Source organism: Canis aureus, chromosome 15, assembly GCF_053574225.1.
Source record: "Canis aureus isolate CA01 chromosome 15, VMU_Caureus_v.1.0, whole genome shotgun sequence".
NCBI lineage: Eukaryota > Metazoa > Chordata > Mammalia > Carnivora > Canidae > Canis > Canis aureus.
Window position 1 is genome coordinate 37,009,864 of NC_135625.1, and position 14,310 is coordinate 37,024,173.

Consider the following 14,310-nt stretch of genomic DNA (forward strand, 5'->3'; position numbering starts at 1 on the left):
CTAGCAGATGTCGTATACTCAAGGAATGTCATATTTGTTCTACAGATAAAAACAATTGTATTAGTTTAGAGTAGATAGATGTTAGTGTGGTTTTTTCCCATGCCATGTTTGTGTTTTTCCTCAAACTATATGCTGAGAGTATTTTTCTATTTCGATACTAAAAGCCTCTTCCAAGGTGTCAGTAAAGAATTGCCTATTTTCCTGTAGCTTGGTAAGTGAAGATCTGAAATGAGCAGGTCATTTTCACAACCAACACCAAACCACCCTTCCACCTCTTGTTTTGTGATTTGCAGTTCACACTTCTCAAGTAACAGAATCCTCTTACACGAATACTTATGCATAATACAATTCATTTAATTTATTTTTACCAGGTGGCTTTGCTTTGACTTGTTTCATAGTACTTGAAATTCTGCTTTGTTTACATTTCTCTTTCTGAGTACATTTTGTTTGTGTCATGGTTATCACAAGAACCTCTAGATGATAGGGACACTGCCTTCCTTGTGTTAAAAAAAAATAAAAACCAATCGGTTAATTTGTCAAACCTGCTTTTCTGTAATGTAGCAAAAGCAACATTGACTGTGGCCAAGTTAATGTTGCAATGTTGCAATGCACAGTGTGTTCATTCTCTGACAGAATACTTAAGCAATATACAATAGAGCTTTAAATCATAAGGTAATAATCATGTTGTCCTGGCATGAACAATAAGAACACATAAGTTGTTCATTTTTGAAATAACATTAAGCAAAACATAATTGTATTAGATACTGCTTTAGGTGAGGTGCCTGGGTAGCTCAGTCAGTTGGGCATCCAACTCTTGATTTTAGCTGGGGTCATAATCTCAAGGTCATGAAATCAAGCCCCACATGGAGCCTTAGAGCCATTTGTTGGGCTCCGCACTGGGTGTGGACCCTGCTTGTGATTCTCTCTCTCCCTCCACCTTCCCACCACCCCCCTGACCCCACCTGGCTCTTGTGCTTTCTATATCTCTAAAAAAAATAAAAAGACAGAAAGAAAAGGTACTACTTTGGTACAAACCTAACTATATTTTGTTTTAATGATATAATTGAAGCAGGCATATTTTTTATAGGGAATGATAAAACTGTAAAAAAGGAATCCCATCTCCACTTATAAATTCAGATATAAATTTGGAAAACAGTCTACCCGAATGTTTTATCACAAAGGACTCAACATATATTTTAGATTAGCTATTGAAAGAAATCTTCAAAAAGAGAATAGTAGTTCTGACAATCAAATGTATTTGGATGACATTTGGGCTATCTTCAAAATCACTTTATATGTACATTATTTCATCATGTCATAATACCAGAACATTTTGATGACTCAAACAACAGTAAAATAAAGAAGCCTGTGAATTAAAGGATTTGCCAATATGTTTTTATATTTTCCAAAATGGCCAGTATAGTGGATGATTCTATTGACCAGACTTCATTATGTAGCTGAAAGACTAGGATGAAGAATGGCAATTTCTAATGTTATGGTAATATGTCAGAGGTACCTCTCAGGGTCCTTCCTGACCTTCAGTACTCTGCCTTCCTACAGAATGAAGGTCACTCATCAAAACTCCATCATCTGCATACCACAATCTTGCAGCAACAGGTAGGATTATTTATTTAGATATTCCTATTTTCCCTTGTAGTAAGTAAGCATTCTTGTCTGTCAGTTTAATATAGGCTTACAAAGCAGCCAAATCATTTCATGTCAAATCACTGAGAATAAGTTCTTGAACCCACAAAGGAGATACAAGATTTCGATTTGCAATGACAGAAATAAAGTGCAGGTGATCCTTATAGCCATGCTTTAAATTGAATGCCAACTTCTTTCTGTCCAATATAGCCAATTGTTTTTGTCATATGCTAGTTAGTAAGCAGTTAATGGAAATACTTAAAAAATAATGTGGTTTTTTACAAACGTAAGATTTTAGTTTATATATCCTCCATTCATTTGTTCTAAAATTGAGTGTCAATATTCAGAAATGCCTATTTTTTGACATAATCATTATCAAAATCATCATCATCATAGGGTGCCTGGGTGACAGTCAGTTGGGTGTCCAACTCTTGGTTTCGGCTCAGGTCATGATTGAGCCCTGTGTTGGGCTCCATACTCATTGGGGAATCTACTTGAGATTCTCTCTCTCTTCCTCCCCATCAACCTCCACCCTCATACTTCCACTTTCTATCTCTCTCTAAAGTAAGTAAATAAATCTTTTAAAAAAAATCATCACATTTGTACAGACAATAGAACCATCTCATGATTTCATAGACAAAGAGAAGACATACTTGCGAAGAAGTAACTCCCTTTACAACAATGGAATCATGGCATTGTTTTATGTCTAATAGAATGACCACAAGTCCAAGCCTGGGGTAATTTACTCAATGACATAGCCTCAAACTCTATATTTTTGGCAATATAATAATGGTATTTACATAAAAAGAAATGGGGGCACCTGAGTGGCTCAGTGGTTGAGCGTCTGCCTTTGGCACAGGTTGTGATTCCAGGATTCTTGCAGAGAGCCTGCTTCTCCCTCTGCCTATGTCTCTGCCTCTCTCTGTGTGTCTCTCATGAATAAATAAATAAATAAAATCCTTTAAAAAAGGAAATGAAATACAGCTTTTCAAATGAGTTTTAATCAAAATGTAAATTATATATCAGACATATTCTTTCTTATTTTGCTTATGGGGGTTGACCTCCATACTTCATGATTTTTGTAGTGTGGAATTTACCTACAAAATTTTGTCACCTGATGGATCCTGTAAATATTCATACTTTTAAAATATCTAAATAATTGGCTGCATGAAGCACTGTCAGGAAAGATGTAGTTGCTTCTCAGGGGCTGTAAGGAAATGCTAGTTGTTGTATTAAAGATTTAAAAAATAAAAAAGGTTTCATATCAGTATATGAAGCCATAAAAAGAAATTTTAAAAAAGGTGCCCATTTAAGAGAAAAGGAAAATGTGAATATGTCTACTATCCAAATTTATGAATTTACATGTTGCGGAGCTGGAGTCTAATAAATGTTTTCTATATCATCTGATATAATATTCTATTATTAATCTTTGAGAACCTGGAGCATTGCAGAAATTATTAAATTACCAACTTGAATTATTTTCATTGGACAAGAAGCAAGAAACCATTGTATGTTCTGAGGCCAGAAAGTAAGATTGTAACTGAAACTTAAAACAACGTCTTGATTCCACTGTAAAATTAAAACATTCAGAATACAGGATATAGGATAATGGTTAAGGATATGGGCTGTGAAGTCAAGGAAATTCCTTGCTATTGTTTAAGCTATTTATTGAGTTTTAAATTTTCATTGCCTAATATAAATTTCTAGAAATCTGACAGTCATTTTTAATTTGTGATTTATATAAGACAACATTCACTTATTTTAAGTGTACAATACAAAGATTTTGAGAAAATCTTAGTAAGAAAAGTATATTTTTTAGTTTGATGCAGTCCCACTTGTTTATTTTTGCTTTTGCTACTTGTGTTTTAGGTGTCATATCAAAAAAACTTGTTGCCAAGACCAGAGTCAAGGAGATTTTCTTCTGTCTTTTCTTTTAGGAGCTCTATGATTTCAGGTCTTACATTTAAGTCTTTAGTCTATTTCAACTTAATTTTTGTGAATGGTGCAGGATGAAAGGTGCTCAACATTCTAATCATCAGGGAAATGCAAATCAAAATCACAATGAGATATTACCTCACATCTGTTAGAATGGCCATTATATAAAAGACAAGAGATAAGGGCTGACTGGGATGTAGAGAAAAGGAAACACTGTACACTGTAAATTAAACTTATATAGCAACTGTGGAAAACAGTATGGAGGGACACCTGGGTGGCTCAGAGGTTGAGTGTCTGCCTTCAGCCCAGGGTGTGATCCTGGAGTCCCGGGATCAAGTCCCACATCGGGTTCCTTGCATGGAGCCTGCTTCTCCCTCTGCCAGTGTCTCTGCTCTCTTTCTCTCTGTGTCTGTCATTAATAAATAAATAAAATATTTATTATAAAAACAGTATGGAGTTTCCTCAAAAAATAAAAAATAAAATGATTAATATGAACCAGCAATTCCATTTCTGAGTATGTATTCAAAGATAAATCACTATTCTCAAAGAGCTATCTGCACCCACATTCATTGAAATATTATTTACAAAATCCAAGACATGGAAACAGGCTAAGATGTTATCAATATTGATGTAAAAATGCTCAACAAAATACTAGCAAACTAAATTCAACAACAAAATAAAAGGAATATATACCATGACCAAATAGGATGCAAGAATATTTGAACAGAAAAACCAATCAGTGTTATACACCACATTAACAGAACGAAAGAGAAGAAAATGACACATGATCATTTCAATGATTCTGACAGAGAAATAGACATTTCTCTAAAAAAAACCCCACAGAAATAAATGGAAGAACTAAAACTCTAAAATTTGTTTTAAAAAATAGAAAAAATCTTGTGATCATGCATCAGGTAAAGATTTCTATACTATAGCACCAAAAGCATCATCCATTTAAAAAATGACCAAATTTGAACTTTATCAAAATTTAAAACTTTTGTTTTTCAAAAGACACTATGAGAAAATAAAATAGTGAGGTGAAATATTTGCAAATCATGTATTTGATTATAAACATATTCAGAATAATTAAAGAACACTTATAACTTTTTGTAAGAGGACAAAAAACCCCAAAAGAATGCATAAAAATTTGAATAGTTGCTTCACCAGTTCAAAAATAAATGAAGACAATCCAAAAGAGAACTGATAGAGGCTATTTATTCAGAGTTTGCTATTGTAAGGGTGTCAGCCACCATCACTTGAGTTTGGCAGAGACTCAAAGGCAGGCAAAGGAGTGGGAAATTTTTATAGTGAAAAATGAAAAAGGTTTCAGGCAGGTTTTGATGAGGGATTATTGGCATGGAGAAGCTGGAGACGGTGCTAACTGGGGGTGGAGCAGCCAATGTAATCGGTTTGGGAGAATATTTGGCCTTCTCTGGTCTAAGTTGAAAGTGGAGGCAAAAATAAGGAAAGCTGGCAATTACTGACCAATTCCTGACCTTTCTCTGCCCATGGGTGCAGCAGTTATTATTTGGCTTCCTGGACTTTTTGCTGCAGAAGTTATGAGTCAGTGCATTTTCATATGTGATCAGGTCCATTTTTTTCTTTAAGATTTATTTACTTATTTGGGAGAGATTGAGAGTGTGTGAATTGGGGAGGCAGAGGGAGAGAGAGAGAAAGAGTGAGAGAGAGAATCCTCAAGTAGACTCCTTGCTGAGTATGGAGCCTGACACGAGGCTTGATCCCGTGACCCTGATTAGGACCTGAGCCAAAATCCAGAGTCAGCCCCTCAACCAACTGAGTCATCAAGATATCCTAATTGTTTGTTTTTAGTTAAGTCTTTTTACCAAAGAAAACATGAATGACCAATAAGCATATGGAAATTATTAAATGTTATTAGTCATCAGGATAATACAGTTAAAACTACACAATATACCACTACATAACCATTAGAATGGCTAAAGTAAAAGAGATTGATTATATCAAATTTTGGTGAGAACAGGGAGCAACTGGAACTCTCATACATTGCTGGTGGGTACAGTTAACTTCGGAAAATAGTTTGGCAGTTTTCTGAAACATCTAGCATATATTCATCAACCAATCTTGCAATTTCACTCTAAGGTAGCTTTGTCTTGGGGTTGCAGAGGGTGGTGGCAGTATGGATTGTCTATAAATTTGTGGGTGGTAATATTTTAAGATCATGGAATTGCTCTGAAACTACAGCTGTTCATAGAGCTCCTAAAAGAAAAGACGGGAAAATCTCCTTGACTCTGGTCTTGGCAACAAGTTTTTTGATATGACACCTAAAACACAAGTAGCAAAAGCAAAAATAAACACGTGGGACTGCATCAAACTAAAAAATATACTTTTCTTACTATGTCTTTATGTGGCTTTGGGAACTGAGTAATGCTCTCACAGAATGAGTTAGGAAAAATTCCCTCATTTTCAATAGTTTTGGAGGCATTAGAGAAAGTTCAGTGTTCATTTTTCTTTAAATATTTGGAAGAATTTACCAATGATGCCAGCTGGTACTAGGCTTTTCTTTGTTGAGAGGCTTTAAGTTACTGATTCAATCTCTTTATTGTAGAAATCTGTTCAGATTTTCTACTTCTCATGTTCAATGTTGGTAGATTGTGTTTTTCATGTTCATTTCATTTAAGTTATACAATTTGTTAATGAACAAATAGTTCATAGCACTCTCTTTTCATCCTTTTTTATCTGTATAATTCATTAAAATGTCCTCACTTTCATTTCTGATTTAGTTATTAAAGTTTTCTCTCTACTTTGTGAATTTAGCTAAAGTTCTGTCAGTTTTGTTGAATTTTTTGGAGAACCAAGACTTGGTTTCACTAATTTTTTCTAATGATTACCTATTATCTATTTTTTTATCTATTTTTTCTCTGTGCTATAATCTATGTAAACATTACAACTATAAATTTCCACCTTAAAACTTCTTTCACTGCATCCCCCAAATTTTGTTATAATTTTTTCCTTTGTCTCAAGATATTTTCTAATTTCATTTATGATTTTTCTTTGACTCATTGTTTGAATGAGGTTTTTACACATATTTGCAATTTTCCAGTTTTCCCTCTGCTATTGGTTTCTACTTTTATTCCACTGTAATCAGAAATGATACTTTGTATAACATTAATCTTTGTAAATGATTAAAATTGTTTGTGGTCTAATATATGGTCTATATGTGCATAAGAGAAAAATGTGTATTCTGCTGTCTTTGGATGGAGTACTCTGTGCATGTTTGTTAGGTTCAATTGGTCTATAGTATTCATGACTTCTATTTTCTTATTTATCTTCTATCTGGTTGCTCTATCCATTAATGTAAATGTGGCTTTGAAGTTTCCAGTTTCCTACTATTATTGCAGAGCTGTCTGTTATCTCCCTTCAATTCTGTCAATGTTTGTTTCATAAACTTTGGAGCTCTTATACTTGGTACATATATGTTTCTAATTGTCATATCTTCTTGGTGAATTGACACTTTAATCAATATATAATGTCCTTTTTCTCTCTTATAACAGTTTTTGACTTAGTCTATTTGTTTGGTTTTACTATAGTATAGCTACCGCTAATTTTCTTCTGGTTATTTGCACAAAATTTATTTCTCATCCTTGTACTTTCAACTTAGCTCCATTCTTAGGTATAAAGTGAGACTCTTGGGACACCTGGGTGGCTGAAGTGGTTGAGCACCTGCCTTTGGCCCAGGGCATGATCCTGGAGTCCCGGGATTGAGTCCCACATCGGGTTCCCTGCATGGAGCCTGCTTCTCCCTCTGCCTGCGTCTCTGCCTCTCTCTCTCTGTGTGTGTGTGTGTGTGTGTGTGTGTGTGTGTGTCTCTCACGAATAAATAAATAAAAGCTTTTAAAAAATAAATAAATAAAAATAAAGTGAGACTCTTGTGGATATCACAGAGTTGGATTCTGGCTTTATATCTATTCTACCAATCTAGGTGTTTTGATCGGGAAGTTTAATCCATTCACAAATTTTGAAGTAATTACTGATGAACTTATTTTTAACATATTGTTATTTATTTTCTGTATGTCTTAGAGGCCACTTTTAGGTGATAGGCTTGAACTGTGGAAACCTGAGTAAGGTAAAGGGACCTATAGTGACCACCAGGCCAAATGCAAATAGGCCCATTAGGAGACCCACCTCAAAATGTCCATAAGCCCTAGCTGACCAATGGGCTACTTACAGCCATGTGCAAGTGCCAACAAAGGAGAATTCCATATGTCCCCATACCTCTTCATCTTTTCCCCTTAACCATCCCCCCCACCCCGCACAGTCCTGCCAGCTATTCCCCTGCAGTGTATTCAATAAACTTCTCTTTGTTCTGCCTCAAGTGAATCCTTTCACCCCCTGTGCCACCAGCCTCCACCTGATTGGGTCACTCCACCTGTGTTATAACTTTATTGTCCCAACCATATTTCTATGTTTTTATATGGTTTCTATTTCTCCTTTGGCATTTGGTTGCCTCTTTCCTGAATCAATTTATTATATTTAAATTTCAGAGCCTCCCGGTGCATGGAGCCTGCTTCTCCCTCTGCCTGTGTCTCTGCCTCTCTCTCTCTCTCTCTCTCTGTGTGTGACTATCATAAATAAATAAAATTTTAAAAAAATAAAAAAATAAAAAAAAATAAATTTCAGAGCCTGAAAAGGCTCATTTTCTCCAGTTTTAAACTTGTTTATTTTTTTTCAAAAAGGATTCACTGAACTTCTTTTCTTTGAATACATATATAAACTGCTGGAAACTTTCTCACCTAACCCAACACCTTGGCCCAGTAAATTTCTATGACAGTCTTTTTTTCTGAATATAGGTTTCATTTCCCTGTTTCTTTGGGAAGCTCATAATTTTGGTTTAAAAATTGGATATTTAAAATAACATATTGTAGCAATATCCTGGGTTCTCTTTGTTTTTTTTTTTTTTCATTGTTTTTATTTTGAATATCCTGCCTTGAATGAAAGTGTGGAATCTGTCTCCCACCCAGTGCAAGTGATGTTTCTTAGCTTTTGATTTTTCTATTTTATGTCCTAGTCTGGTTGCCTAGGGTTTGCCTAGGGGTTGCATTGCTTAGTGGTTAGCAAGGTGATTTGGAAAGAGCTTATATCCAAACACCTGAAGCCCATAAGGCTGCCATCCTGTGCATTTAGAACTCTGTGGTTTGGGGAGCACATTCAAATTTAGAGCCAGTGCCCACATCTCCCTTGCCTTTTACTTTGTGCTGGAATCTCTCAGGTCTCCTGTGCTCCTATATGTAGTTTCCAGGCAGATAGAACTTATCTTAGCTCTTCTACGGCTCTCACCTTTCCAGAATCTCACATAAATTTCTGCATGATTGCTTGCCACAACTTGGGACCTCAATCTTGGGATTGCACAGTCGCAGGTGTTTCCCATTCATTTCCTATGGAGTGTTCCATTTCAAGCTGATGAAACTAGCAGATGTCCCCCCTGCCCAAAACTGAGTCTCCCACTCTGGCAGCAAAACTCTTAGGACTGTTGCCACTCCTATGCTGGCAAAACCATAGTTCTTACTAGTCAAGTGAGGAAGGAAGGATAGGAGTACCTTAGTCCAGAAAGCCACAGACTCCCACTGTTCTTACCCTCAAACTTGTCTCATTTTGTCCTCTTGGTTTCTCTCACTTCCTCTTATTCTTAGAGCCCTGAAATGGCTTTTTTTTTCCCCAGATAGTGTTTATTGACACTCAATGCCTCCATAAGCATAAGTTTGTTTTCTTTATCAAGTTTGAGTACTCTGAAGTAGTTGTTGTATTCTACAGCCCACCAAGGTAAGTTAGCTAAAACAATACTCTTTGGATTCCTCCTTAATTTGATTTTCATAAATTCTGTCTTGCAAACTTTTGTTTTCAGCTATTTTGGGGGAGCTTTATCAATCACAAACTCTTAGTGAACATCCCTATCTACTAATTGTGTGCTGGATTATAAACATGGAGAAGAATGACATACTCCCTGCAACCTTCCTGAGGTAAATGATCTGTTTAGCATTTTGTGTAGATTTTGTTTAGCATCTTGTTTCCTGCCAGTGTGTTTTCAATTATTTTATTTTGTTAAATATTATAAAAAGTCTTATGTAAATTGCATAAACAAAATTGCAATATCTGAATTTTTCAGTAACATGACTCTTCAGTTTGTTCATTCTGTTGATGAACTTTCATTGATGTTTATTTCCCGGTATTTGCCATACTGACTGTAAGTTTATTTGCCCAGGTTTTATGGGGGGAAAAAAATCCCAGTGTTCAAGGGTACTCTCTCCAAAGAGGACATCCTTTCCCTTCTGCTACGTACGCTCGGCCTGGGACTCTACCTGTCTAGCACAAATTAGTTTCATGGTTTCACACAGACAATATAATTTTGACCCTCAAACCTACATTTGGGAAGGCCTCATTTAAAATTCTTAGAATTTTTTTTTTTTTTTGACCTAGATTTTAGGCCAAGACAGATGACTCTTTTTTGTGGCCTTTCTTTGTTGATAAGTGGATATTTCTGGTCCACATTTTCAGTTGTGTTGAAGTACTTAACGGGTCCCTGGTTTGTATGTAGATCTCAAGTCTAATTCCTCCCTTTTGGAAGACCAAAGAATTAGCCTCTTGTCCTCATAATTAGCATTAAAATGCAAACCCATAGGCTGTAGACTTTGTTAGATACATCAAAACAACCACAGCCTCAAAGTAAGCTTATCATTCTGATTTCCAGAAAAATTTTAAAAATTTATAAAATTTTTGGCTTCTGCACTTTCCCCTTAGTTTTACATGAACTTGACAATGCAGTATAGAGAGGTTTTTGCATTATGGTATTTAATGCAGGATTTCTAGGTCTGTTTGCTTTTTTTCTGGTGCCACAAGCAGAAATCACCATAGTGGTTTTAGTAATTTTTAGTTTCTACTTAGAAAATTATACATATATTTTCAAAAAGTAAAGAAAAGAAAATCATACACATATAAATAATGTTTGTTACCTAGTCTCCATTCTGGTAAGTATAATTTTAATAATACAATTAACCTTTGAACAACGTGGGTTTGAACTGTGTGGGTCCACTTATATATGGGTTTTTTTTTTTCAATAAATATATTTAAAAATTTTTTGGAGATTTGTGATTTTGAGAAAATTTGCAGACAAACTACATTGACTAGAAATGTTTAAACACTAAGAAAAAGTTAAGTATGTCATGAATCCATAAAATATATGTAGATGTCTCTTTTTTCACATCCTACCACAAAATATGCACAAATCTATGATAAAAAGTTAAAATTTACCAAAACTTACCCACACACTTACAGACCATACATGCCCCCATTCCCAGTCCAGGGAAATGTAGGCAAAGGTAAAGATGCAGTATCAAATCATGACTGCATAAAATTAACTATACTACATACTGTAATAACTTCAGAGCCACCTCCTGTTGCTATTGCAGTGAGCTCAAGTGTGGTGAGTAGCCACTTGAAATGCCATGTGATCCTAATCATCTTCCCATAAACAGTTCATCTCTCCAGTAAACTGCATATGGCAGAAAAAAAGTGATCTCTTGAATTTCTTGTGTATTTTTCATCATGTTTACTGCAATAGTGTAAATTTTGAATAACACCATGGGACCTATACGAAATGCTACTAGTGATTCTGGAGATGCCCCCAAGAAGCAGAGGAAAATCATGACATAACAAGAAAAAGTTGACTTGCTTGATATGTACCAAAGATTGAGGTCTACAGCTGCAGCTGCCATCATTTCAAAATAATAAATCCAGTGTAAGGACCATTGTGGAAAAAGAAAGGGAAATTTGTGAAGCCATTGCTTTGGTTAAGCCAACTGGCATGAAAATCTGGGACTTTTTGTAAGTACCTTTTTATCTCATATTGAAAATGCAGCTTTGGGACACCTGGGTGGCTCAGTGGTTGAGCGTCTGCCTTTGGCCCAGGGTGTGATCCTAGAGTCCCAGAGATCGCATCCCACATCAGACTCCCTGCACAGAGCCTGCTTCTCCCTCTGCCTGTATATCTGCCTCTCTCTCTCTCTCTCTCTCTCTCTTTCTTTCTCATGAATAAATAAATAAAATCTTTAAAAAAAAGAAAATGCAGCTTTAATGTGAGTGCAGAATTGCTATCAGAAAGACTTACCTATAGACTCTAATATGATTTTTTAAAAAAGCAAAGTTATTATATGACAACTTAAAGCAAATGGAAGGTGAAAGATCTAAAGCTAGAGAATGTAATGTTAGCAAAAGATGGTTTGATAATTTTAAAGAGAGGTTTTGTTGCCTGGTGGACCGGGGGAGACCTCCGGCCCTGAGTCATCTACTTAGCCCATCCATATTGGAGTTTCTTGGTCTCTTAGCAAGAAAGAATTCAAGGATAGACCAGACACAGTGGTGAGCCTTGCAAGTAGAAAAGTTTATTAAAGTGAGGATATACTCTCAAGATGTGAGAGAGGGTGAGCTAAAGGGAGCAATGAGCCTGGGTTGGGTCTCTATAATTTATTGACAATTGTACCTAGGGAATGGGCTTTTCATTATTTAGGGAGGAGATTTCATTGACAGCAGTGTTTCATATCTTTTCTCCCTTACTTGGTCAGCATTCCTGGCCTTCTTTGTCTTGGGCCTGTCTGGTCTGATCCAGCTTCTTGTGGCTTTGTTTTTGGAGTGCTGCCAGAACAGGTCTCTAACTCCTCCTCTCACGTAGTAGGCCATGATTCCCCACCCCCCCTTTGCTAGCCTCCAGGCATCTTGTTATAACCTAACTGCCTACCCTAACAGTTTGGCTTAAAAATTGCAAACATAACAATAGAGGTAGCTTCTCCCCACTAAGAGGCTGACAAGTTCCTAGGTGCCATCAAGAGAATCAGTGAGGACAAAGGATATCTGCATTAACAGGTTTTTAATGCAGATGAAAGTACCTTTTCTGGAAAAAAAAAAAAAAGATGCCACAAAGGATATTTATTAATGGTGAAGAGCAATGAGCACCAGGATTTAAGGCAGGAAGGAATAGGCAAATTCAATTGGGTTTATGATCAGGACAGCCCTTGTCTATAAATCTAATACCCTGAGCTTTAAAGGGAAAAGATAAATACCAGCTCTGGTCATGTGGTTGTACAATAAGGAGGCCTGGATAATGAGAACCTTTTTCTGGATTAGTTACAGTGATGCTTTGTCCCCGAAGTCGAGAAGTACCTTGCCAGTAAGGGACTGTCTTTTGAAGTTCTTTTGATATTGGACAATGCTTTTGTCACCCAGAACCCCATAAATTCGACAGCAAAAGTGTCAAGGTAATCTATTTGCTCCAAAACACAATATCTCTAATTCATTGTCTAGATCTGGGGGTCATAAAGACTTTGAAGGCTTATTACACATAGTACTCTAAGGAAAGGATAGATTGTCAACCCTATGTAAGAGAACCTTGATGAAGAGAACATCATGGAAGTCTAGAAAGATCACACCTTTAAAGATGCCATTACTGTTTATATATATATATATATATATATATATATATATATATATATATATATTTATACATATATATATAATAAAAGCCATGAAAGCCATCAAGCCTGAAATAATAAATTCCTGTTGGAGAAATTGTGTCGAGATGTTGTACATAACTTCACAGGATTAAAAAAAAATAATCAAGGAAATCATGAAAGAGATTGTGGATATGGCCAAAAAGGTAGGAGATGAAGGGTTTCAAGACATGGACCTTGGAGAAATTTAACAGCTAAGAGACACCACACCAGAAGAATTAATCAAAGACAGCTTGATCTAGATGCATGCTTCTGAACCAGTGCCAGATGATAATGAAGAAGACATAAAGGAAGCAATACCAAAAAACCATATTGACATTAGACAACATGGCAGGAAGGTTCTGATTATTTAAGACTGGTTTTGACTTCTTTTACAACATGGACCCTTCTATAATATAGGCACTGAAACTAAGCAAATGGTGGAATGATTGGTACCATATAGAAATATTTTTAGAGAAATGAAAAAGCAAAGACAGAAGTTAGAATGTATTTCTCCAAAGTCAACTGCAAGTATGCCTGCCTCTGTCACTTCCCCTTCTGCCTCTGCCACCCCGGAGATAGCAAGACCAACCTCCCTTCTTCCTCCTCCTCAGCCTACTCAATGTGAAGACAATGAGGATCTATTCCATTTAGTTAATAGTGAATACTGATGATTGCATAGAGTGAAAAACTTAGCTGTTGTGTATGTGTGTCTTTGTGCGAAAATCTAATAACTGCACCATGGAACTATAAGAGACATTTTGTGCCATCAGCAGCAGCACCTAAGTATTCATCATGAAAAACCTGGTATGCAAGGCTCATGCAGAGGTGGATGGCCTATCTTTACATAGGCAGAAAGTGAGTGATATTTAATATAAAATTAATAATGTGTTAATTTTTTTTACTATTTTATGACTTTGCTTTTGAAGAATTACATTACTGGAGAGTATGTCTCTCTCTCATAACCAGAGAAACTATGTACCAGCCTATCATCACAGGTAAGTGCTTTTCAAAAATAACAATTTTTCTAATACTGTCTTATGAGTATGACTGTAATACTGTATTTATTTTAAATTTTATAATGACTAATTCATTAGTGTATAGGCTACAATAAAACAATCATATCAATTAGACAAGGCTGCCATATAGAAATCATATTGCCGCTTCTTTATCAGCGCATGAATCATTATACCTGCAAATAAATATGAATTTATTTTTC

At 35.8% G+C, this 14,310-nt stretch overlaps 1 long non-coding RNA gene across 3 annotated transcripts in view; it reads left to right on the plus strand.

Annotated features, from left to right (window-relative positions):
• Positions 1–14,310, plus strand: part of LOC144284525 (uncharacterized) — a 39,938-nt gene that overhangs the window by 18,623 nt on the left and 7,005 nt on the right. Inside the window, exons 4-6 of one of the 3 annotated variants that reach the window (XR_013352957.1) lie at positions 1,561–1,617; positions 9,458–9,572; positions 14,021–14,089. This is a non-coding gene — a long non-coding RNA (uncharacterized LOC144284525). Of the gene's footprint in view, positions 1–1,560; positions 1,618–9,457; positions 9,573–11,170; positions 11,566–14,020; positions 14,090–14,310 lie in introns of those variants that run through there. The other 2 variants (XR_013352958.1, XR_013352959.1) reach the window with 2 other exon arrangements.